The sequence below is a fragment of the Balaenoptera borealis genome, assembly GCF_965194805.1.
Source record: "Balaenoptera borealis genome assembly, chromosome: 2".
In the NCBI taxonomy this organism is placed as follows: Eukaryota; Metazoa; Chordata; class Mammalia; order Artiodactyla; family Balaenopteridae; genus Balaenoptera; species Balaenoptera borealis.
In genome coordinates, this window is record NC_138867.1 from 141,789,399 (window position 1) to 141,813,596 (window position 24,198).

Genomic DNA, 24,198 nt, shown 5'->3' on the forward strand with positions numbered 1-24,198 from the left:
TCAAATTAGCTCAGAGACCGTTCCATAAACCCAATATGTAATAGACAAGACCTACTCCTTGCTCAGTGATCTGGACTCAAAACCCCCTATTCACCGCCCAAGAATATATCTGACTAGTAAGAATCTTAAAACCTATGTACTGATATCCCTCTGTAAGTGAGTCAAGTGGGTGTAAAGCGGCATAAACACAGCAATGAAAAGCAGCTAAACCCCTTTATAAAAATCAATCACTTTTAAAAACCCGTGAAACAAAGACAGTGAAAGAGAGAGAAATTCTTACAAAATTCGTTCAAGGGCTGTGATGCCACCTGGATTGACCATATCTAGACCCACAGCTGATTGAGGCATAAGGGTGGACACTCTTGGGGCTGAGAGGTTTGGTGAGGTTGGGTGAGCAAATGCAGACCCTTTAGAGTAATACTGCGTGGTACCCATCCCATGGGTTCCAAATCTCCAGGTTCAAGGGCATCTTCCTACATCGAAAACATGCATGAGAATCCCAGAAGATGGTACATCGTGTGATCGGGAAAGGTTTCTAAAACGCACCTCATTTCTCATCTCCTTGTGCTCGGGTTCGCCATTCCAGCCGCTTTACTAGCAATCTCCCTCCTTGAGAATCAGCACCTTTAACCTCCTGTTCCGTACAGGTTGCAATTGGTCCTGAGGATGAACGGGAAGAGGGGGAACCAATGAGACACTAGCTCTAGGTGTTGGGACAGGCACAGGTCACTCTATTTTCCCATCAGGAAGAAGAATTAACCACAGGCTCAGCCTGCCGCCCGGGACCAGAATAGGGCCTGAAGCAATCCTGCGCTTTTGCGGCCAGCTCCCAAGAAAGCGAGTTGAAAAATGGAGCTCAGGGGCACTGCAATTCACAAACCTGCAGAGTTATAAATGATAACTCTCGTCCACAAATATATTGACGGAAGACAACAGAGAGGATTTGAAAGCAAGGCAGAATTGCAGGAAACAGATTTCAGGAGGTAGATTCGAATCGCCTTTAAAGCACGGGAAAAGCGGCAAAACCTCGACAATGATGCCCTTGGCCAAAAAGGGCGTATGCGTTTTTTCCTGAATATATTCAGGAAAAAACGCATACGCCCTTTTTGGCCAACCAAGCAACCTGGAAAGGCAAATCAGCGCTACAAAGAAGTCTCGCTTCCCATCGGTCAAAAGGGCCATGCTGAATAAAGTGTCAAAACCAGAAATGCAGGACAGGCCATGGAGAAACGGGAGCCTTGCTACGCTGATGGGCGGGATGTAAATTGCCAACAGCCACTCTGCAGAAGTGTACAGTGTGTCCTGAAACATCGAAAAAACTCAGCTTAGAGAGCATAGGGCACTTCCTCTCACGGGCGTATAAATTGGGAAAACTAAAAATCAGCAAGGCACAGGCACCCCAAAGTTTAGGGCTGCTCTGTTGACAAGAACCTCCACTTCGTTACACCTTAAATATCCCAGGAAAGAGAAAAATGGATAAAGAAGTTGTGGTCCTTTTGTACAATGGAATATCACTCAGTCATGAAATCAACGTCATAAGGCTAGTAGCAGCATGATGAGTGGATTTAGGTACGACGATTCTAAGTGAAATAAGTCACACAGAAAAAGACACTTATCATAAGATATCACTTATAGAGGGAATGTAAAAACCGCTACCCTTGAACTGAATTACAAAACAGAACAGAGTCACACGTTTAGAAAACACACTATGGCTGCTTAACGGGTAAGGTGAGGTGGGGTGATGCATAAAACAAGGGTTTCAAATTAGCTCAGAGACCGTTCCATAAACCCAATATGTAATAGACAAGACCTACTCTTTGCTCAGTGATCTGGACTCAAAACCCCCTATTCACCGCCCAAGAATATATCTGACTAGTAAGAATCTTAAAACCTATGTACTGATATCCCTCTGTAAGTGAGTCAAGTGGGTGTAAAGCGGCATAAACACAGCAGTGAAAAGCAGCTAAACCCCTTTATAAAAATCAATCACTTTTAAAATCCCGTGAAACAAAGACAGTGAAAGAGAGAGAAATTCTTACAAAATTCGTTCAAGGGCTGTGATGCCACCTGGATTGACCATATCTAGACCCACAGCTGATTGAGGCATAAGGGTGGACACTCTTGGGGCTGAGAGGTTTGGTGAGGTTGGGTGAGCAAATGCAGACCCTTTAGAGTAATACTGCGTGGTACCCATCCCATGGGTCCCAAATCTCCAGGTTCAAGGGCATCTTCCTACATCGAAAACATGCATGAGAATCCCAGAAGATGGTACATCGTGTGATCGGGAAAGGTTTCTAAAACGCACCTCATTTCTCATCTCCTTGTGCTCGGGTTCGCCATTCCAGCCGCTTTACTAGCAATCTCCCTCCTTGAGAATCAGCACCTTTAACCTCCTGTTCCGTACAGGTTGCAATTGGTCCTGAGGATGAACGGGAAGAGGGGGAACCAATGAGACACTAGCTCTAGGTGTTGGGACAGGCACAGGTCACTGTATTTTCCCATCAGGAAGAAGAATTAACCACAGCCTCAGCCTGCCGCCCGGGACCAGAATAGGGCCTGAAGCAATCCTGCGCTTTTGCGGCCAGCTCCCAAGAAAGCGAGTTGAAAAATGGAGCTCAGGGGCACTGCAATTCACAAACCTGCAGAGTTATAAATGATAACTCTCGTCCACAAATATATTGACGGAAGACAACGAAGAGGATTTGAAAGCAAGGCAGAATTGCAGGAAACAGATTTCAGGAGGTAGATTCGAATCGCCTTTAAAGCACGGGAAAAGCGGCAAAACCTCGACAATGATGCCCTTGGCCAAAAAGGGCGTATGCGTTTTTTCCTGAATATATTCAGGAAAAAACGCATACGCCCTTTTTGGCCAACCAAGCAACCTGGAAAGGCAAATCAGCGCTACAAGGAAGTCTCGCTTCCCATCGGTCAAAAGGGCCATGCTGAATAAAGTGTCAAAACCAGAAATGCAGGACAGACCATGGAGAAACGGGAGCCTTGCTACGCTGATGGGCGGGATGTAAATTGCCAACAGCCACTCTGCAGAAGTGTACGGTGTGTCCTGAAACATCGAAAAAACTCAGCTTAGAGAGCATAGGGCACTTCCACTCACGGGCGTATAAATTGGGAAAACTAAAAATCAGCAAGACACAGGCACCCCAAAGTTTAGGGCTGTTCTGTTGACAAGAACCTCCACTTCGTTACACCTTAAATATCCCAGGAAAGAGAAAAATGGATAAAGAAGTTGTGGTCCTTTTGTACAATGGAATATCACTCAGCCATGAAATCAACGTCATAAGGCTAGTAGCAGCATGATGAGTGGATTTAGGTACGACGATTCTAAGTGAAATAAGTCACACAGAAAAAGACACTTATCATAAGATATCACTTATAGAGGGAATGTAAAAACCGCTACCCTTGAACTGAATTACAAAACAGAACAGAGTCACACGTTTAGAAAACACACTATGGCTGCTTAACGGGTAAGGTGAGGTGGGGTGATGCATAAAACAAGGGTTTCAAATTAGCTCAGAGACCGTTCCATAAACCCAATATGTAATAGACAAGACCTACACTTTGCTCAGTGATCTGGACTCAAAACCCCCTATTCACCGCCCAAGAATATATCTGACTAGTAAGAATCTTAAAACCTATGTACTGATATCCCTCTGTAAGTGAGTCAAGTGGGTGTAAAGCGGCATAAACACAGCAGTGAAAAGCAGCTAAACCCCTTTATAAAAATCAATCACTTTTAAAATCCCGTGAAACAAAGACAGTGAAAGAAAGAGAAATTCTTACAAAATTCGTTCAAGGGCTGTGATGCCACCTGGATTGACCATATCTAGACCCACAGCTGATTGAGGCATAAGGGTGGACACTCTTGGGGCTGAGAGGTTTGGTGAGGTTGGGTGAGCAAATGCAGACCCTTTAGAGTAATACTGCGTGGTACCCATCCCATGGGTCCCAAATCTCCAGGTTCAAGGGCATCTTCCTACATCGAAAACATGCATGAGAATCCCAGAAGATGGTACATCGTGTGATCGGGAAAGGTTTCTAAAACGCACCTCATTTCTCATCTCCTTGTGCTCGGGTTCGCCATTCCAGCCGCTTTACTAGCAATCTCCCTCCTTGAGAATCAGCACCTTTAACCTCCTGTTCCGTACAGGTTGCAATTGGTCCTGAGGATGAACGGGAAGAGGGGGAACCAATGAGACACTAGCTCTAGGTGTTGGGACAGGCACAGGTCACTCTATTTTCCCATCAGGAAGAAGAATTAACCACAGCCTCAGCCTGCCGCCCGGGACCAGAATAGGGCCTGAAGGAATCCTGCGCTTTTGCGGCCAGCTCCCAAGAAAGCGAGTTGAAAAATGGAGCTCAGGGGCACTGCAATTCACAAACCTGCAGAGTTATAAATGATAACTCTCGTCCACAAATATATTGACGGAAGACAACAGAGAGGATTTGAAAGCAAGGCAGAATTGCAGGAAACAGATTTCAGGAGGTAGATTCGAATCGCCTTTAAAGCACGGGAAAAGCGGCAAAACCTCGACAATGATGCCCTTGGCTAAAAAGGGCGTATGCGTTTTTTCCTGAATATATTCAGGAAAAAACGCATACGCCCTTTTTGGCCAACCAAGCAACCTGGAAAGGCAAATCAGCGCTACAAAGAAGTCTCGCTTCCCATCGGTCAAAAGGGCCATGCTGAATAAAGTGTCAAAACCAGAAATGCAGGACAGGCCATGGAGAAACGGGAGCCTTGCTACGCTGATGGGCGGGATGTAAATTGCCAACAGCCACTCTGCAGAAGTGTACGGTGTGTCCTGAAACATCGAAAAAACTCAGCTTAGAGAGCATAGGGCACTTCCACTCACGGGCGTATAAATTGGGAAAACTAAAAATCAGCAAGGCACAGGCACCCCAAAGTTTAGGGCTGCTCTGTTGACAAGAACCTCCACTTCGTTACACCTTAAATATCCCAGGAAAGAGAAAAATGGATAAAGAAGTTGTGGTCCTTTTGTACAATGGAATATCACTCAGCCATGAAATCAACGTCATAAGGCTAGTAGCAGCATGATGAGTGGATTTAGGTACGACGATTCTAAGTGAAATAAGTCACACAGAAAAAGACACTTATCATAAGATATCACTTATAGAGGGAATGTAAAAACCGCTACCCTTGAACTGAATTACAAAACAGAACAGAGTCACACGTTTAGAAAACACACTATGGCTGCTTAACGGGTAAGGTGAGGTGGGGTGATGCATAAAACAAGGGTTTCAAATTAGCTCAGAGACCGTTCCATAAACCCAATATGTAATAGACAAGACCTACTCCTTGCTCAGTGATCTGGACTCAAAACCCCCTATTCACCGCCCAAGAATATATCTGACTAGTAAGAATCTTAAAACCTATGTACTGATATCCCTCTGTAAGTGAGTCAAGTGGGTGTAAAGCGGCATAAACACAGCAGTGAAAAGCAGCTAAACCCCTTTATAAAAATCAATCACTTTTAAAATCCCGTGAAACAAAGACAGTGAAAGAGAGAGAAATTCTTACAAAATTCGTTCAAGGGCTGTGATGCCACCTGGATTGACCATATCTAGACCCACAGCTGATTGAGGCATAAGGGTGGACACTCTTGGGGCTGAGAGGTTTGGTGAGGTTGGGTGAGCAAATGCAGACCCTTTAGAGTAATACTGCGTGGTACCCATCCCATGGGTCCCAAATCTCCAGGTTCAAGGGCATCTTCCTACATCGAAAACATGCATGAGAATCCCAGAAGATGGTACATCGTGTGATCGGGAAAGGTTTCTAAAACGCACCTCATTTCTCATCTCCTTGTGCTCGGGTTCGCCATTCCAGCCGCTTTACTAGCAATCTCCCTCCTTGAGAATCAGCACCTTTAACCTCCTGTTCCGTACAGGTTGCAATTGGTCCTGAGGATGAACGGGAAGAGGGGGAACCAATGAGACACTAGCTCTAGGTGTTGGGACAGGCACAGGTCACTGTATTTTCCCATCAGGAAGAAGAATTAACCACAGCCTCAGCCTGCCGCCCGGGACCAGAATAGGGCCTGAAGCAATCCTGCGCTTTTGCGGCCAGCTCCCAAGAAAGCGAGTTGAAAAATGGAGCTCAGGGGCACTGCAATTCACAAACCTGCAGAGTTATAAATGATAACTCTCGTCCACAAATATATTGACGGAAGACAACAGAGAGGATTTGAAAGCAAGGCAGAATTGCAGGAAACAGATTTCAGGAGGTAGATTCGAATCGCCTTTAAAGCACGGGAAAAGCGGCAAAACCTCGACAATGATGCCCTTGGCCAAAAAGGGCGTATGCGTTTTTTCCTGAATATATTCAGGAAAAAACGCATACGCCCTTTTTGGCCAACCAAGCAACCTGGAAAGGCAAATCAGCGCTACAAAGAAGTCTCGCTTCCCATCGGTCAAAAGGGCCATGCTGAATAAAGTGTCAAAACCAGAAATGCAGGACAGGCCATGGAGAAACGGGAGCCTTGCTACGCTGATGGGCGGGATGTAAATTGCCAACAGCCACTCTGCAGAAGTGTACAGTGTGTCCTGAAACATCGAAAAAACTCAGCTTAGAGAGCATAGGGCACTTCCACTCACGGGCGTATAAATTGGGAAAACTAAAAATCAGCAAGGCACAGGCACCCCAAAGTTTAGGGCTGCTCTGTTGACAAGAACCTCCACTTCGTTACACCTTAAATATCCCAGGAAAGAGAAAAATGGATAAAGAAGTTGTGGTCCTTTTGTACAATGGAATATCACTCAGTCATGAAATCAACGTCATAAGGCTAGTAGCAGCATGATGAGTGGATTTAGGTACGACGATTCTAAGTGAAATAAGTCACACAGAAAAAGACACTTATCATAAGATATCACTTATAGAGGGAATGTAAAAACCGCTACCCTTGAACTGAATTACAAAACAGAACAGAGTCACACGTTTAGAAAACACACTATGGCTGCTTAACGGGTAAGGTGAGGTGGGGTGATGCATAAAACAAGGGTTTCAAATTAGCTCAGAGACCGTTCCATAAACCCAATATGTAATAGACAAGACCTACTCCTTGCTCAGTGATCTGGACTCAAAACCCCCTATTCACCGCCCAAGAATATATCTGACTAGTAAGAATCTTAAAACCTATGTACTGATATCCCTCTGTAAGTGAGTCAAGTGGGTGTAAAGCGGCATAAACACAGCAGTGAAAAGCAGCTAAACCCCTTTATAAAAATCAATCACTTTTAAAAACCCGTGAAACAAAGACAGTGAAAGAGAGAGAAATTCTTACAAAATTCGTTCAAGGGCTGTGATGCCACCTGGATTGACCATATCTAGACCCACAGCTGATTGAGGCATAAGGGTGGACACTCTTGGGGCTGAGAGGTTTGGTGAGGTTGGGTGAGCAAACGCAGACCCTTTAGAGTAATACTGCGTGGTACCCATCCCATGGGTTCCAAATCTCCAGGTTCAAGGGCATCTTCCTACATCGAAAACATGCATGAGAATCCCAGAAGATGGTACATCGTGTGATCGGGAAAGGTTTCTAAAACGCACCTCATTTCTCATCTCCTTGTGCTCGGGTTCGCCATTCCAGCCGCTTTACTAGCAATCTCCCTCCTTGAGAATCAGCACCTTTAACCTCCTGTTCCGTACAGGTTGCAATTTGTCCTGAGGATGAACGGGAAGAGGGGGAACCAATGAGACACTAGCTCTAGGTGTTGGGACAGGCACAGGTCACTCTATTTTCCCATCAGGAAGAAGAATTAACCACAGGCTCAGCCTGCCGCCCGGGACCAGAATAGGGCCTGAAGCAATCCTGCGCTTTTGCGGCCAGCTCCCAAGAAAGCGAGTTGAAAAATGGAGCTCAGGGGCACTGCAATTCACAAACCTGCAGAGTTATAAATGATAACTCTCGTCCACAAATATATTGACGGAAGACAACAGAGAGGATTTGAAAGCAAGGCAGAATTGCAGGAAACAGATTTCAGGAGGTAGATTCGAATCGCCTTTAAAGCACGGGAAAAGCGGCAAAACCTCGACAATGATGCCCTTGGCCAAAAAGGGCGTATGCGTTTTTTCCTGAATATATTCAGGAAAAAACGCATACGCCCTTTTTGGCCAACCAAGCAACCTGGAAAGGCAAATCAGCGCTACAAAGAAGTCTCGCTTCCCATCGGTCAAAAGGGCCATGCTGAATAAAGTGTCAAAACCAGAAATGCAGGACAGGCCATGGAGAAACGGGAGCCTTGCTACGCTGATGGGCGGGATGTAAATTGCCAACAGCCACTCTGCAGAAGTGTACGGTGTGTCCTGAAACATCGAAAAAACTCAGCTTAGAGAGCATAGGGCACTTCCACTCACGGGCGTATAAATTGGGAAAACTAAAAATCAGCAAGGCACAGGCACCCCAAAGTTTAGGGCTGCTCTGTTGACAAGAACCTCCACTTCGTTACACCTTAAATATCCCAGGAAAGAGAAAAATGGATAAAGAAGTTGTGGTCCTTTTGTACAATGGAATATCACTCAGTCATGAAATCAACGTCATAAGGCTAGTAGCAGCATGATGAGTGGATTTAGGTACGACGATTCTAAGTGAAATAAGTCACACAGAAAAAGACACTTATCATAAGATATCACTTATAGAGGGAATGTAAAAACCGCTACCCTTGAACTGAATTACAAAACAGAACAGAGTCACACGTTTAGAAAACACACTATGGCTGCTTAACGGGAAAGGTGAGGTGGGGTGATGCCTAAAACAAGGGTTTCAAATTAGCTCAGAGACCGTTCCATAAACCCAATATGTAATAGACAAGACCTACTCCTTGCTCAGTGATCTGGACTCAAAACCCCCTATTCACCGCCCAAGAATATATCTGACTAGTAAGAATCTTAAAACCTATGTACTGATATCCCTCTGTAAGTGAGTCAAGTGGGTGTAAAGCGGCATAAACACAGCAGTGAAAAGCAGCTAAACCCCTTTATAAAAATCAATCACTTTTAAAAACCCGTGAAACAAAGACAGTGAAAGAGAGAGAAATTCTTACAAAATTCGTTCAAGGGCTGTGATGCCACCTGGATTGACCATATCTAGACCCACAGCTGATTGAGGCATAAGGGTGGACACTCTTGGGGCTGAGAGGTTTGGTGAGGTTGGGTGAGCAAATGCAGACCCTTTAGAGTAATACTGTGTGGTACCCATCCCATGGGTCCCAAATCTCCAGGTTCAAGGGCATCTTCCTACATCGAAAACATGCATGAGAATCCCAGAAGATGGTACATCGTGTGATCGGGAAAGGTTTCTAAAACGCACCTCATTTCTCATCTCCTTGTGCTCGGGTTCGCCATTCCAGCCGCTTTACTAGCAATCTCCCTCCTTGAGAATCAGCACCTTTAACCTCCTGTTCCGTACAGGTTGCAATTTGTCCTGAGGATGAACGGGAAGAGGGGGAACCAATGAGACACTAGCTCTAGGTGTTGGGACAGGCACAGGTCACTCTATTTTCCCATCAGGAAGAAGAATTAACCACAGGCTCAGCCTGCCGCCCGGGACCAGAATAGGGCCTGAAGCAATCCTGCGCTTTTGCGGCCAGCTCCCAAGAAAGCGAGTTGAAAAATGGAGCTCAGGGGCACTGCAATTCACAAACCTGCAGAGTTATAAATGATAACTCTCGTCCACAAATATATTGACGGAAGACAACAGAGAGGATTTGAAAGCAAGGCAGAATTGCAGGAAACAGATTTCAGGAGGTAGATTCGAATCGCCTTTAAAGCACGGGAAAAGCGGCAAAACCTCGACAATGATGCCCTTGGCCAAAAAGGGCGTATGCGTTTTTTCCTGAATATATTCAGGAAAAAACGCATACGCCCTTTTTGGCCAACCAAGCAACCTGGAAAGGCAAATCAGCGCTACAAGGAAGTCTCGCTTCCCATCGGTCAAAAGGGCCATGCTGAATAAAGTGTCAAAACCAGAAATGCAGGACAGGCCATGGAGAAACGGGAGCCTTGCTACGGTGATGGGCGGGATGTAAATTGCCAACAGCCACTCTGCAGAAGTGTACGGTGTGTCCTGAAACATCGAAAAAACTCAGCTTAGAGAGCATAGGGCACTTCCACTCACGGGCGTATAAATTGGGAAAACTAAAAATCAGCAAGGCACAGGCACCCCAAAGTTTAGGGCTGCTCTGTTGACAAGAACCTCCACTTCGTTACACCTTAAATATCCCAGGAAAGAGAAAAATGGATAAAGAAGTTGTGGTCCTTTTGTACAATGGAATATCACTCAGCCATGAAATCAACGTCATAAGGCTAGTAGCAGCATGATGAGTGGATTTAGGTACGACGATTCTAAGTGAAATAAGTCACACAGAAAAAGACACTTATCATAAGATATCACTTATAGAGGGAATGTAAAAACCGCTACCCTTGAACTGAATTACAAAACAGAACAGAGTCACACGTTTAGAAAACACACTATGGCTGCTTAACGGGAAAGGTGAGGTGGGGTGATGCCTAAAACAAGGGTTTCAAATTAGCTCAGAGACCGTTCCATAAACCCAATATGTAATAGACAAGACCTACTCCTTGCTCAGTGATCTGGACTCAAAACCCCCTATTCACCGCCCAAGAATATATCTGACTAGTAAGAATCTTAAAACCTATGTACTGATATCCCTCTGTAAGTGAGTCAAGTGGGTGTAAAGCGGCATAAACACAGCAATGAAAAGCAGCTAAACCCCTTTATAAAAATCAATCACTTTTAAAAACCCGTGAAACAAAGACAGTGAAAGAGAGAGAAATTCTTACAAAATTCGTTCAAGGGCTGTGATGCCACCTGTATTGACCATATCTAGACCCACAGCTGATTGAGGCATAAGGGTGGACACTCTTGGGGCTGAGAGGTTTGGTGAGGTTGGGTGAGCAAATGCAGACCCTTTAGAGTAATACTGCGTGGTACCCATCCCATGGGTTCCAAATCTCCAGGTTCAAGGGCATCTTCCTACATCGAAAACATGCATGAGAATCCCAGAAGATGGTACATCGTGTGATCGGGAAAGGTTTCTAAAACGCACCTCATTTCTCATCTCCTTGTGCTCGGGTTCGCCATTCCAGCCGCTTTACTAGCAATCTCCCTCCTTGAGAATCAGCACCTTTAACCTCCTGTTCCGTACAGGTTGCAATTTGTCCTGAGGATGAACGGGAAGAGGGGGAACCAATGAGACACTAGCTCTAGGTGTTGGGACAGGCACAGGTCACTCTATTTTCCCATCAGGAAGAAGAATTAACCACAGGCTCAGCCTGCCGCCCGGGACCAGAATAGGGCCTGAAGCAATCCTGCGCTTTTGCGGCCAGCTCCCAAGAAAGCGAGTTGAAAAATGGAGCTCAGGGGCACTGCAATTCACAAACCTGCAGAGTTATAAATGATAACTCTCGTCCACAAATATATTGACGGAAGACAACAGAGAGGATTTGAAAGCAAGGCAGAATTGCAGGAAACAGATTTCAGGAGGTAGATTCGAATCGCCTTTAAAGCACGGGAAAAGCGGCAAAACCTCGACAATGATGCCCTTGGCCAAAAAGGGCGTATGCGTTTTTTCCTGAATATATTCAGGAAAAAACGCATACGCCCTTTTTGGCCAACCAAGCAACCTGGAAAGGCAAATCAGCGCTACAAAGAAGTCTCGCTTCCCATCGGTCAAAAGGGCCATGCTGAATAAAGTGTCAAAACCAGAAATGCAGGACAGGCCATGGAGAAACGGGAGCCTTGCTACGCTGATGGGCGGGATGTAAATTGCCAACAGCCACTCTGCAGAAGTGTACAGTGTGTCCTGAAACATCGAAAAAACTCAGCTTAGAGAGCATAGGGCACTTCCACTCACGGGCGTATAAATTGGGAAAACTAAAAATCAGCAAGGCACAGGCACCCCAAAGTTTAGGGCTGCTCTGTTGACAAGAACCTCCACTTCGTTACACCTTAAATATCCCAGGAAAGAGAAAAATGGATAAAGAAGTTGTGGTCCTTTTGTACAATGGAATATCACTCAGTCATGAAATCAACGTCATAAGGCTAGTAGCAGCATGATGAGTGGATTTAGGTACGACGATTCTAAGTGAAATAAGTCACACAGAAAAAGACACTTATCATAAGATATCACTTATAGAGGGAATGTAAAAACCGCTACCCTTGAACTGAATTACAAAACAGAACAGAGTCACACGTTTAGAAAACACACTATGGCTGCTTAACGGGTAAGGTGAGGTGGGGTGATGCATAAAACAAGGGTTTCAAATTAGCTCAGAGACCGTTCCATAAACCCAATATGTAATAGACAAGACCTACTCTTTGCTCAGTGATCTGGACTCAAAACCCCCTATTCACCGCCCAAGAATATATCTGACTAGTAAGAATCTTAAAACCTATGTACTGATATCCCTCTGTAAGTGAGTCAAGTGGGTGTAAAGCGGCATAAACACAGCAGTGAAAAGCAGCTAAACCCCTTTATAAAAATCAATCACTTTTAAAATCCCGTGAAACAAAGACAGTGAAAGAGAGAGAAATTCTTACAAAATTCGTTCAAGGGCTGTGATGCCACCTGGATTGACCATATCTAGACCCACAGCTGATTGAGGCATAAGGGTGGACACTCTTGGGGCTGAGAGGTTTGGTGAGGTTGGGTGAGCAAATGCAGACCCTTTAGAGTAATACTGCGTGGTACCCATCCCATGGGTCCCAAATCTCCAGGTTCAAGGGCATCTTCCTACATCGAAAACATGCATGAGAATCCCAGAAGATGGTACATCGTGTGATCGGGAAAGGTTTCTAAAACGCACCTCATTTCTCATCTCCTTGTGCTCGGGTTCGCCATTCCAGCCGCTTTACTAGCAATCTCCCTCCTTGAGAATCAGCACCTTTAACCTCCTGTTCCGTACAGGTTGCAATTGGTCCTGAGGATGAACGGGAAGAGGGGGAACCAATGAGACACTAGCTCTAGGTGTTGGGACAGGCACAGGTCACTGTATTTTCCCATCAGGAAGAAGAATTAACCACAGCCTCAGCCTGCCGCCCGGGACCAGAATAGGGCCTGAAGCAATCCTGCGCTTTTGCGGCCAGCTCCCAAGAAAGCGAGTTGAAAAATGGAGCTCAGGGGCACTGCAATTCACAAACCTGCAGAGTTATAAATGATAACTCTCGTCCACAAATATATTGACGGAAGACAACGAAGAGGATTTGAAAGCAAGGCAGAATTGCAGGAAACAGATTTCAGGAGGTAGATTCGAATCGCCTTTAAAGCACGGGAAAAGCGGCAAAACCTCGACAATGATGCCCTTGTCCAAAAAGGGCGTATGCGTTTTTTCCTGAATATATTCAGGAAAAAACGCATACGCCCTTTTTGGCCAACCAAGCAACCTGGAAAGGCAAATCAGCGCTACAAGGAAGTCTCGCTTCCCATCGGTCAAAAGGGCCATGCTGAATAAAGTGTCAAAACCAGAAATGCAGGACAGGCCATGGAGAAACGGGAGCCTTGCTACGCTGATGGGCGGGATGTAAATTGCCAACAGCCACTCTGCAGAAGTGTACGGTGTGTCCTGAAACATCGAAAAAACTCAGCTTAGAGAGCATAGGGCACTTCCACTCACGGGCGTATAAATTGGGAAAACTAAAAATCAGCAAGACACAGGCACCCCAAAGTTTAGGGCTGTTCTGTTGACAAGAACCTCCACTTCGTTACACCTTAAATATCCCAGGAAAGAGAAAAATGGATAAAGAAGTTGTGGTCCTTTTGTACAATGGAATATCACTCAGCCATGAAATCAACGTCATAAGGCTAGTAGCAGCATGATGAGTGGATTTAGGTACGACGATTCTAAGTGAAATAAGTCACACAGAAAAAGACACTTATCATAAGATATCACTTATAGAGGGAATGTAAAAACCGCTACCCTTGAACTGAATTACAAAACAGAACAGAGTCACACGTTTAGAAAACACACTATGGCTGCTTAACGGGTAAGGTGAGGTGGGGTGATGCATAAAACAAGGGTTTCAAATTAGCTCAGAGACCGTTCCATAAACCCAATATGTAATAGACAAGACCTACTCTTTGCTCAGTGATCTGGACTCAAAACCCCCTATTCACCGCCCAAGAATATATCTGACTAGTAAGAATCTTAAAACCTATGTACTGATATCCCTCTGTAAGTGAGTCAAGTGGGTGTAAAGCGGCATAAACACAGCAGTGAAAAGAAGCTAAACCCCTTTATAAAAATCAATCACTTTTAAAATCCCGTGAAACAAAGACAGTGAAAGAGAGAGAAATTCTTACAAAATTCGTTCAAGGGCTGTGATGCCACCTGGATTGACCATATCTAGACCCACAGCTGATTGAGGCATAAGGGTGGACACTCTTGGGGCTGAGAGGTTTGGTGAGGTTGGGTGAGCAAATGCAGACCCTTTAGAGTAATACTGCGTGGTACCCATCCCATGGGTCCCAAATCTCCAGGTTCAAGGGCATCTTCCTACATCGAAAACATGCATGAGAATCCCAGAAGATGGTACATCGTGTGATCGGGAAAGGTTTCTAAAACGCACCTCATTTCTCATCTCCTTGTGCTCGGGTTCGCCATTCCAGCCGCTTTACTAGCAATCTCCCTCCTTGAGAATCAGCACCTTTAACCTCCTGTTCCGTACAGGTTGCAATTGGTCCTGAGGATGAACGGGAAGAGGGGGAACCAATGAGACACTAGCTCTAGGTGTTGGGACAGGCACAGGTCACTCTATTTTCCCATCAGGAAGAAGAATTAACCACAGCCTCAGCCTGCCGCCCGGGACCAGAATAGGGCCTGAAGGAATCCTGCGCTTTTGCGGCCAGCTCCCAAGAAAGCGAGTTGAAAAATGGAGCTCAGGGGCACTGCAATTCACAAACCTGCAGAGTTATAAATGATAACTCTCGTCCACAAATATATTGACGGAAGACAACGAAGAGGATTTGAAAGCAAGGCAGAATTGCAGGAAACAGATTTCAGGAGGTAGATTCGAATCGCCTTTAAAGCACGGGAAAAGCGGCAAAACCTCGACAATGATGCCCTTGGCCAAAAAGGGCGTATGCGTTTTTTCCTGAATATATTCAGGAAAAAACGCATACGCCCTTTTTGGCCAACCAAGCAACCTGGAAAGGCAAATCAGCGCTACAAGGAAGTCTCGCTTCCCATCGGTCAAAAGGGCCATGCTGAATAAAGTGTCAAAACCAGAAATGCAGGACAGGCCATGGAGAAACGGGAGCCTTGCTACGCTGATGGGCGGGATGTAAATTGCCAACAGCCACTCTGCAGAAGTGTACGGTGTGTCCTGAAACATCGAAAAAACTCAGCTTAGAGAGCATAGGGCACTTCCACTCACGGGCGTATAAATTGGGAAAACTAAAAATCAGCAAGACACAGGCACCCCAAAGTTTAGGGCTGCTCTGTTGACAAGAACCTCCACTTCGTTACACCTTAAATATCCCAGGAAAGAGAAAAATGGATAAAGAAGTTGTGGTCCTTTTGTACAATGGAATATCACTCAGCCATGAAATCAACGTCATAAGGCTAGTAGCAGCATGATGAGTGGATTTAGGTACGACGATTCTAAGTGAAATAAGTCACACAGAAAAAGACACTTATCATAAGATATCACTTATAGAGGGAATGTAAAAACCGCTACCCTTGAACTGAATTACAAAACAGAACAGAGTCACACGTTTAGAAAACACACTATGGCTGCTTAACGGGTAAGGTGAGGTGGGGTGATGCATAAAACAAGGGTTTCAAATTAGCTCAGAGACCGTTCCATAAACCCAATATGTAATAGACAAGACCTACTCTTTGCTCAGTGATCTGGACTCAAAACCCCCTATTCACCGCCCAAGAATATATCTGACTAGTAAGAATCTTAAAACCTATGTACTGATATCCCTCTGTAAGTGAGTCAAGTGGGTGTAAAGCGGCATAAACACAGCAGTGAAAAGCAGCTAAACCCCTTTATAAAAATCAATCACTTTTAAAATCCCGTGAAACAAAGACAGTGAAAGAGAGAGAAATTCTTACAAAATTCGTTCAAGGGCTGTGATGCCACCTGGATTGACCATATCTAGACCCACAGCTGATTGAGGCATAAGGGTGGACACTCTTGGGGCTGAGAGGTTTGGTGAGGTTGGGTGAGCAAATGCAGACCCTTTAGAGTAATACTGCGTGGTACCCATCCCATGGGTCCCAAATCTCCAGGTTCAAGGGCATCTTCCTACATCGAAAACATGCATGAGAATCCCAGAAGATGGTACATCGTGTGATCGGGAAAGGTTTCTAAAACGCACCTCATTTCTCATCTCCTTGTGCTCGGGTTCGCCATTCCAGCCGCTTTACTAGCAATCTCCCTCCTTGAGAATCAGCACCTTTAACCTCCTGTTCCGTACAGGTTGCAATTGGTCCTGAGGATGAACGGGAAGAGGGGGAACCAATGAGACACTAGCTCTAGGTGTTGGGACAGGCACAGGTCACTGTATTTTCCCATCAGGAAGAAGAATTAACCACAGCCTCAGCCTGCCGCCCGGGACCAGAATAGGGCCTGAAGGAATCCTGCGCTTTTGCGGCCAGCTCCCAAGAAAGCGAGTTGAAAAATGGAGCTCAGGGGCACTGCAATTCACAAACCTGCAGAGTTATAAATGATAACTCTCGTCCACAAATATATTGACGGAAGACAACGAAGAGGATTTGAAAGCAAGGCAGAATTGCAGGAAACAGATTTCAGGAGGTAGATTCGAATCGCCTTTAAAGCACGGGAAAAGCGGCAAAACCTCGACAATGATGCCCTTGGCCAAAAAGGGCGTATGCGTTTTTTCCTGAATATATTCAGGAAAAAACGCATACGCCCTTTTTGGCCAACCAAGCAACCTGGAAAGGCAAATCAGCGCTACAAGGAAGTCTCGCTTCCCATCGGTCAAAAGGGCCATGCTGAATAAAGTGTCAAAACCAGAAATGCAGGACAGGCCATGGAGAAACGGGAGCCTTGCTACGGTGATGGGCGGGATGTAAATTGCCAACAGCCACTCTGCAGAAGTGTACGGTGTGTCCTGAAACATCGAAAAAACTCAGCTTAGAGAGCATAGGGCACTTCCACTCACGGGCGTATAAATTGGGAAAACTAAAAATCAGCAAGACACAGGCACCCCAAAGTTTAGGGCTGCTCTGTTGACAAGAACCTCCACTTCGTTACACCTTAAATATCCCAGGAAAGAGAAAAATGGATAAAGAAGTTGTGGTCCTTTTGTACAATGGAATATCACTCAGCCATGAAATCAACGTCATAAGGCTAGTAGCAGCATGATGAGTGGATTTAGGTACGACGATTCTAAGTGAAATAAGTCACACAGAAAAAGACACTTATCATAAGATATCACTTATAGAGGGAATGTAAAAACCGCTACCCTTGAACTGAATTACAAAACAGAACAGAGTCACACGTTTAGAAAACACACTATGGCTGCTTAACGGGTAAGGTGAGGTGGGGTGATGCATAAAACAAGGGTTTCAAATTAGCTCAGAGACCGTTCCATAAACCCAATATGTAATAGACAAGACCTACTCTTTGCTCAGTGATCTGGACTCAAAACCCCCTATTCACCGCCCAAGAATATATCTGACTAGTAAGAATCTTAAAACCTATGTACTGATATCCCTCTGTAAGTGAGTCAAGTGGGTGTAAAGCGGCATAAACACAGCAGTGAAAAGCAGCTAAACCCCTTTATAAAAATCAATCACTTTTAAAATCCCGTGAAACAAAGACAGTGAAAGAGAGAGAAATTCTTACAAAATTCGTTCAAGGGCTGTGATGCCACCTGGATTGACCATATCTAGACCCACAGCTGATTGAGGCATAAGGGTGGACACTCTTGGGGCTGAGAGGTTTGGTGAGGTTGGGTGAGCAAATGCAGACCCTTTAGAGTAATACTGCGTGGTACCCATCCCATGGGTCCCAAATCTCCAGGTTCAAGGGCATCTTCCTACATCGAAAACATGCATGAGAATCCCAGAAGATGGTACATCGTGTGATCGGGAAAGGTTTCTAAAACGCACCTCATTTCTCATCTCCTTGTGCTCGGGTTCGCCATTCCAGCCGCTTTACTAGCAATCTCCCTCCTTGAGAATCAGCACCTTTAACCTCCTGTTCCGTACAGGTTGCAATTGGTCCTGAGGATGAACGGGAAGAGGGGGAACCAATGAGACACTAGCTCTAGGTGTTGGGACAGGCACAGGTCACTGTATTTTCCCATCAGGAAGAAGAATTAACCACAGCCTCAGCCTGCCGCCCGGGACCAGAATAGGGCCTGAAGCAATCCTGCGCTTTTGCGGCCAGCTCCCAAGAAAGCGAGTTGAAAAATGGAGCTCAGGGGCACTGCAATTCACAAACCTGCAGAGTTATAAATGATAACTCTCGTCCACAAATATATTGACGGAAGACAACGAAGAGGATTTGAAAGCAAGGCAGAATTGCAGGAAACAGATTTCAGGAGGTAGATTCGAATCGCCTTTAAAGCACGGGAAAAGCGGCAAAACCTCGACAATGATGCCCTTGGCCAAAAAGGGCGTATGCGTTTTTTCCTGAATATATTCAGGAAAAAACGCATACGCCCTTTTTGGCCAACCAAGCAACCTGGAAAGGCAAATCAGCGCTACAAGGAAGTCTCGCTTCCCATCGGTCAAAAGGGCCATGCTGAATAAAGTGTCAAAACCAGAAATGCAGGACAGGCCATGGAGAAACGGGAGCCTTGCTACGGTGATGGGCGGGATGTAAATTGCCAACAGCCACTCTGCAGAAGTGTACCGTGTGTCCTGAAACATCGAAAAAACTCAGCTTAGAGAGCATAGGGCACTTCCACTCACGGGCGTATAAATTGGGAAAACTAAAAATCAGCAAGACACAGGCACCCCAAAGTTTAGGGCTGCTCTGTTGACAAGAACCTCCACTTCGTTACACCTTAAATATCCCAGGAAAGAGAAAAATGGATAAAGAAGTTGTGGTCCTTTTGTACAATGGAATATCACTCAGCCATGAAATCAACGTCATAAGGCTAGTAGCAGCATGATGAGTGGATTTAGGTACGACGATTCTAAGTGAAATAAGTCACACAGAAAAAGACACTTATCATAAGATATCACTTATAGAGGGAATGTAAAAACCGCTACCCTTGAACTGAATTACAAAACAGAACAGAGTCACACGTTTAGAAAACACACTATGGCTGCTTAACGGGTAAGGTGAGGTGGGGTGATGCATAAAACAAGGGTTTCAAATTAGCTCAGAGACCGTTCCATAAACCCAATATGTAATAGACAAGACCTACTCTTTGCTCAGTGATCTGGACTCAAAACCCCCTATTCACCGCCCAAGAATATATCTGACTAGTAAGAATCTTAAAACCTATGTACTGATATCCCTCTGTAAGTGAGTCAAGTGGGTGTAAAGCGGCATAAACACAGCAGTGAAAAGCAGCTAAACCCCTTTATAAAAATCAATCACTTTTAAAATCCCGTGAAACAAAGACAGTGAAAGAGAGAGAAATTCTTACAAAATTCGTTCAAGGGCTGTGATGCCACCTGGATTGACCATATCTAGACCCACAGCTGATTGAGGCATAAGGGTGGACACTCTTGGGGCTGAGAGGTTTGGTGAGGTTGGGTGAGCAAATGCAGACCCTTTAGAGTAATACTGCGTGGTACCCATCCCATGGGTCCCAAATCTCCAGGTTCAAGGGCATCTTCCTACATCGAAAACATGCATGAGAATCCCAGAAGACGGTACATCGTGTGATCGGGAAAGGTTTCTAAAACGCACCTCATTTCTCATCTCCTTGTGCTCGGGTTCGCCATTCCAGCCGCTTTACTAGCAATCTCCCTCCTTGAGAATCAGCACCTTTAACCTCCTGTTCCGTACAGGTTGCAATTGGTCCTGAGGATGAACGGGAAGAGGGGGAACCAATGAGACACTAGCTCTAGGTGTTGGGACAGGCACAGGTCACTGTATTTTCCCATCAGGAAGAAGAATTAACCACAGCCTCAGCCTGCCGCCCGGGACCAGAATAGGGCCTGAAGGAATCCTGCGCTTTTGCGGCCAGCTCCCAAGAAAGCGAGTTGAAAAATGGAGCTCAGAGGCACTGCAATTCACAAACCTGCAGAGTTATAAATGATAACTCTCGTCCACAAATATATTGACGGAAGACAACGAAGAGGATTTGAAAGCAAGGCAGAATTGCAGGAAACAGATTTCAGGAGGTAGATTCGAATCGCCTTTAAAGCACGGGAAAAGCGGCAAAACCTCGACAATGATGCCCTTGGCCAAAAAGGGCGTATGCGTTTTTTCCTGAATATATTCAGGAAAAAACGCATACGCCCTTTTTGGCCAACCAAGCAACCTGGAAAGGCAAATCAGCGCTACAAGGAAGTCTCGCTTCCCATCGGTCAAAAGGGCCATGCTGAATAAAGTGTCAAAACCAGAAATGCAGGACAGGCCATGGAGAAACGGGAGCCTTGCTACGCTGATGGGCGGGATGTAAATTGCCAACAGCCACTCTGCAGAAGTGTACGGTGTGTCCTGAAACATCGAAAAAACTCAGCTTAGAGAGCATAGGGCACTTCCACTCACGGGCGTATAAATTGGGAAAACTAAAAATCAGCAAGACACAGGCACCCCAAAGTTTAGGGCTGCTCTGTTGACAAGAACCTCCACTTCGTTACACCTTAAATATCCCAGGAAAGAGAAAAATGGATAAAGAAGTTGTGGTCCTTTTGTACAATGGAATATCACTCAGCCATGAAATCAACGTCATAAGGCTAGTAGCAGCATGATGAGTGGATTTAGGTACGACGATTCTAAGTGAAATAAGTCACACAGAAAAAGACACTTATCATAAGATATCACTTATAGAGGGAATGTAAAAACCGCTACCCTTGAACTGAATTACAAAACAGAACAGAGTCACACGTTTAGAAAACACACTATGGCTGCTTAACGGGTAAGGTGAGGTGGGGTGATGCATAAAACAAGGGTTTCAAATTAGCTCAGAGACCGTTCCATAAACCCAATATGTAATAGACAAGACCTACTCTTTGCTCAGTGATCTGGACTCAAAACCCCCTATTCACCGCCCAAGAATATATCTGACTAGTAAGAATCTTAAAACCTATGTACTGATATCCCTCTGTAAGTGAGTCAAGTGGGTGTAAAGCGGCATAAACACAGCAGTGAAAAGCAGCTAAACCCCTTTATAAAAATCAATCACTTTTAAAATCCCGTGAAACAAAGACAGTGAAAGAGAGAGAAATTCTTACAAAATTCGTTCAAGGGCTGTGATGCCACCTGGATTGACCATATCTAGACCCACAGCTGATTGAGGCATAAGGGTGGACACTCTTGGGGCTGAGAGGTTTGGTGAGGTTGGGTGAGCAAATGCAGACCCTTTAGAGTAATACTGCGTGGTACCCATCCCATGGGTCCCAAATCTCCAGGTTCAAGGGCATCTTCCTACATCGAAAACATGCATGAGAATCCCAGAAGATGGTACATCGTGTGATCGGGAAAGGTTTCTAAAACGCACCTCATTTCTCATCTCCTTGTGCTCGGGTTCGCCATTCCAGCCGCTTTACTAGCAATCTCCCTCCTTGAGAATCAGCACCTTTAACCTCCTGTTCCGTACAGGTTGCAATTGGTCCTGAGGATGAACGGGAAGAGGGGGAACCAATGAGACACTAGCTCTAGGTGTTGGGACAGGCACAGGTCACTGTATTTTCCCATCAGGAAGAAGAATTAACCACAGCCTCAGCCTGCCGCCCGGGACCAGAATAGGGCCTGAAGGAATCCTGCGCTTTTGCGGCCAGCTCCCAAGAAAGCGAGTTGAAAAATGGAGCTCAGGGGCACTGCAATTCACAAACCTGCAGAGTTATAAATGATAACTCTCGTCCACAAATATATTGACGGAAGACAACAGAGAGGATTTGAAAGCAAGGCAGAATTGCAGGAAACAGATTTCAGGAGGTAGATTCGAATCGCCTTTAAAGCACGGGAAAAGCGGCAAAACCTCGACAATGATGCCCTTGGCCAAAAAGGGCGTATGCGTTTTTTCCTGAATATATTCAGGAAAAAACGCATACGCCCTTTTTGGCCAACCAAGCAACCTGGAAAGGCAAATCAGCGCTACAAGGAAGTCTCGCTTCCCATCGGTCAAAAGGGCCATGCTGAATAAAGTGTCAAAACCAGAAATGCAGGACAGGCCATGGAGAAACGGGAGCCTTGCTACGCTGATGGGCGGGATGTAAATTGCCAACAGCCACTCTGCAGAAGTGTACGGTGTGTCCTGAAACATCGAAAAAACTCAGCTTAGAGAGCATAGGGCACTTCCACTCACGGGCGTATAAATTGGGAAAACTAAAAATCAGCAAGACACAGGCACCCCAAAGTTTAGGGCTGCTCTGTTGACAAGAACCTCCACTTCGTTACACCTTAAATATCCCAGGAAAGAGAAAAATGGATAAAGAAGTTGTGGTCCTTTTGTACAATGGAATATCACTCAGCCATGAAATCAACGTCATAAGGCTAGTAGCAGCATGATGAGTGGATTTAGGTACGACGATTCTAAGTGAAATAAGTCACACAGAAAAAGACACTTATCATAAGATATCACTTATAGAGGGAATGTAAAAACCGCTACCCTTGAACTGAATTACAAAACAGAACAGAGTCACACGTTTAGAAAACACACTATGGCTGCTTAACGGGTAAGGTGAGGTGGGGTGATGCATAAAACAAGGGTTTCAAATTAGCTCAGAGACCGTTCCATAAACCCAATATGTAATAGACAAGACCTACTCTTTGCTCAGGGATCTGGACTCAAAACCCCCTATTCACCGCCCAAGAATATATCTGACTAGTAAGAATCTTAAAACCTATGTACTGATATCCCTCTGTAAGTGAGTCAAGTGGGTGTAAAGCGGCATAAACACAGCAGTGAAAAGCAGCTAAACCCCTTTATAAAAATCAATCACTTTTAAAATCCCGTGAAACAAAGACAGTGAAAGAGAGAGAAATTCTTACAAAATTCGTTCAAGGGCTGTGATGCCACCTGGATTGACCATATCTAGACCCACAGCTGATTGAGGCATAAGGGTGGACACTCTTGGGGCTGAGAGGTTTGGTGAGGTTGGGTGAGCAAATGCAGACCCTTTAGAGTAATACTGCGTGGTACCCATCCCATGGGTCCCAAATTTCCAGGTTCAAGGGCATCTTCCTACATCGAAAACATGCATGAGAATCCCAGAAGATGGTACATCGTGTGATCGGGAAAGGTTTCTAAAACGCACCTCATTTCTCATCTCCTTGTGCTCGGGTTCGCCATTCCAGCCGCTTTACTAGCAATCTCCCTCCTTGAGAATCAGCACCTTTAACCTCCTGTTCCGTACAGGTTGCAATTGGTCCTGAGGATGAACGGGAAGAGGGGGAACCAATGAGACACTAGCTCTAGGTGTTGGGACAGGCACAGGTCACTGTATTTTCCCATCAGGAAGAAGAATTAACCACAGCCTCAGCCTGCCGCCCGGGACCAGAATAGGGCCTGAAGGAATCCTGCGCTTTTGCGGCCAGCTCCCAAGAAAGCGAGTTGAAAAATGGAGCTCAGGGGCACTGCAATTCACAAACCTGCAGAGTTATAAATGATAACTCTCGTCCACAAATATATTGACGGAAGACAACGAAGAGGATTTGAAAGCAAGGCAGAATTGCAGGAAACAGATTTCAGGAGGTAGATTCGAATCGCCTTTAAAGCACGGGAAAAGCGGCAAAACCTCGACAATGATGCCCTTGGCCAAAAAGGGCGTATGCGTTTTTTCCTGAATATATTCAGGAAAAAACGCATACGCCCTTTTTGGCCAACCAAGCAACCTGGAAAGGCAAATCAGCGCTACAAGGAAGTCTCGCTTCCCATCGGTCAAAAGGGCCATGCTGAATAAAGTGTCAAAACCAGAAATGCAGGACAGGCCATGGAGAAACGGGAGCCTTGCTACGGTGATGGGCGGGATGTAAATTGCCAACAGCCACTCTGCAGAAGTGTACGGTGTGTCCTGAAACATCGAAAAAACTCAGCTTAGAG